Here is a 3,729-nt window from a genome sequence, read left to right as displayed (position 1 = left end):
TCCTTCTCATTCACCAATGCTGAGTCATCCTCTTTTGATAATTTACAACCAGTTACCATCAGTGTACCAACCGGTTTGCTTTCTTCCATGCCAAAGGTCTTCAACACCTCTTTGACATACTTGGACTGAGTGATAAATATACCATCTTTCATTTGTTGAATCTGTAGTCCAATGAAGAACTTAATCTCCCCCATAGGTGACATCTCAAATTCCTTCTTCATCTCATCTACAAAATCATGACTCATCTTGTCAACTCCACCAAAATTTATGTCATCAACAAATACTTCACAGATCAAAATTTGATCTTCTTCTGACTTCAGATAGATATTGCTATCTTCACTTGTTCTTTCAAATCCAATCTTTACAAGATAGGAGTGTAAGTGTTCATACCATGCTCTAGATGCTTGCTTCAATCCATACAAGGCTTTATGTAGCCTACACACCATGTCACTGTCTTCTGATAGGGAAAACCCATCTGGTTGCTCTATATGTAGACACCCAAAATTCTCCAGTCTAATTAAATAAATATTTTATTTATTTAATTATCTAAGCTTAATTCTTCTATTAATTAAATAAATCTTTATTTATTTAATTAATTCATTTATCCTCTTCTAGCCTTATTTCTCATTTAAATAAATTCATTTATTTATTTAAATTATCCTTTTCCTAAATTAAATAAATATTTTATTTATTTAATTAATCCTATCTCTTCTATTAATTAAATAAATCTTTATTTATTTAATTAATTCATTAACCTTTCTACTCATGACACATATCATTCATCTCTTAATTCATACACTACCTACCCCTTTCATTATTTTATTATTTCTTTTACCTACCCTCTAATCATAGCTGACCTCCTTTTACACCTCTCAATCTTATCCCTCCATTTCATATTGTGTCTTCTATATAAGGAGATGCTTCCCTCATTATCAAACCCTAATGAATCATCTTAAGGACTCGACTACACTACGATCCTACTTGCAACCACATTTCGTTCTTTGTTGAGCTCTTGTGTACATAAAATCTGAGAGCAAATATATCAAGCAAGATCAATGGAGATAGGAAGAATGGAGATCAAAACCCTATTGGACATGTGATGGTATAATCTTTGTGATTTCGTTTGATTTGAATTGTCTTAGGTAATCTTCATATGTTATGGTGGATCTTTGTTGTTGTTAGGCTAAGGTTTTGTGGTTGAATTCATTTAGCCTTTCAATATCATTATTATTGTTATCCATTTTCACCATATACATTTTGGCATGCCCGGTTGGACTCTTGTCCCTTTTGCATTTAACATCCTTGTTGCAGATTTTGTATTGTGAAGTTGCAGATCTGACATTTTCGGCAGCATTTTGATATTCCCGCATCTGTGCACTTTCGGATCGCATTTATGTTTTTCTGGCGTGTCTGCGACATCTAGAATCGCGTCTGTGTTACTAGCAGTATTTCATTTTGCAGGTTCTGGGAAAGCGCATTTGTGTTATAAAGTCGCGTCTGCGATGTTTTTAGTCGCGTCTGTGTCCAGAAGTCGTGTCTGCGTTCTGTAGCCGCATTTGTGTCTCACAGAACCACGTCTATGTCACGAAGTCGCATCTGTGTTGAGGGTAATCGTGTCTGTGTTCACCAGTTTCAAATTTTGGGTTTATTGATTCAGTGTTGGATTTTGCATTTAGGGCTTCAGATCTAGTTTATTTTGAAGCTAACATTTTCAGATCTAGCTAACGAAATTGGTGCAGCTTATCTTGAAAGCAAAATCATTTGGTTGAAGGCCCCTATATTCACAAAGTCTTTTGGGTTTAAAATCTACCTAACTTGTGTGCTTGCAGGAAGGGGTGATTATTTGAAACAATCCAAACTACTAACAACTCTTTGTTGCAGGTCCTTGGAAAGGGTTTTTGGATTTTTATTGTGTGCCTTGTTTTCATAGACTAGAGAACACTTCAATTGGTGCACTAAAATTGAATCATTTTCTTTTGTGTCTTGAGCAATAGGCTCTTTTTGTTTAATCTTTAGAGGGCCTGTCTTCCCGTGTGGTCATTAGGACTACTAGTGAGAAGAGAACGACCCAAGTGGTAGCGAGGAAAACCCACCTCTTCCGAACCACTATAAACAACTGTATTTGTGGTGAAAACTATGGATAACGTGTGCTAATTAGTTCATACCGACACTATGTCTCTCCATAAACCCGTTTGATCAAATTTATTTGATCAGTTGTAGGGCGTAACCCCTACCGGCTGGGAGCCTTCTGTATTTACAGAGCTGAAAGTGTCGCATGTATGGCCACACGAGCAAATGCCCTTACTAGCACCTCTTTGTTTTAGAAGCCCTAATCCTTCTAGTTGTTGGGGCAGGAGGTCAGACCTCTGGTAGCGGCCCACACACATACGGTTCTTAGTAGAGATACAAAGTTCGCCACGGGGAGTTTTCATGGGGACTGATGCTTGGCTGACCCGAGAAGTGAGTGCCAAGCATGGAGCCAGTGAGGTCAAGCATCTAAGTATCCACTCTGAATAGCATAGCCTCGGGGGTAAAACCCCATGTGGGATCAACAACTATTGTCTTGGCCAGCCATAAGAATTGTGCTTGACTTATTTTAAACATTTAAAACATTCAAGACCAAACAACAAAACATTGTGTGTCTTCAAGTGTATGCAAAACATTTTTTTACATCAAACAACACACTTTTTATTGGAGTCATTTTGAGTCTAAACACTTGCAAACATTGAGTCCTCATCAACACTGTGTCCTCTTGTCACGAAAAATAGTCAAACAATCAGATTTGGTCACAACAAAACAACTTCACAAATTAAAAAAAATTCCACAAATTTTGTAGAAACTCGTCTGTGTCTGACATAATAGCGTCTGTGTTGTATAACCACATCTATGAAGGGCAGAATTGCGTCTGTGTTCCCATAATAAACATTACACTTTGCAAAAATTCTCAGAAATGTGTCTGTGTTAAACAGAGTTGCATCTGCGTCAGGAAACCACGTCTGTGAAGTATACAGGCGCGTCTATGTTCAGAATTGAAAAACTGTTACAGTCCAGCAAACAAACACAGTCAGTTTCAGAATTCTTGAGCTTCCTAGGTCATTTATCTAGGGTTTCATTTAGCAATCAACCTGTCCTTGGGTCTCACAAAGTCCATCATTGCTTTACATCTCACTTTACATTCACAATTGTCTAAACTTGAGTCAAAAGGTCACTTGCTTGTCCTCATCATACTTTGTCAACACACTACATACAACAACACTTTGCTAAGTGGTCCCTCATCAAGGTTTCTTACCTTTGGGTCTCATTTGGTCTTACTTAGAGTCAAGGTCAACTTACCTCATCAAGAGAAACTATCCTCTCTTTGGAAGTCACACCTACTCTACTACATACATACTTGGTCTTGCACTTTAGACATTGCAAGTACACTTCAGATTCATTTACATTCCATCCAACTCTTGGTCTTACATGCTTTTTCCATTTTCAACTAGTCTCACACATCTCGGTCAATACCTAGTTCATGGTTGAAACCCGTCTTCAAAAATCTGGGAGAGAAACTAAAGAGGCTCAAGAGTCCGCAAACATGAGTTCTTATGAGTATGGCAATGATATCTTTTTCAATTCTGATCATACTACATTACCTGACATGGACGCCTATAGAAACATTCCAAATGTTGAGAACATGGACACTACAAACAACAATGCTACACATAATGACAATATGGACAAATTTTC

Source organism: Cryptomeria japonica, chromosome 10 (genome assembly GCF_030272615.1).
Source record: "Cryptomeria japonica chromosome 10, Sugi_1.0, whole genome shotgun sequence".
NCBI lineage: Eukaryota > Viridiplantae > Streptophyta > Pinopsida > Cupressales > Cupressaceae > Cryptomeria > Cryptomeria japonica.
This window is presented reverse-complemented; position numbering follows the sequence as displayed.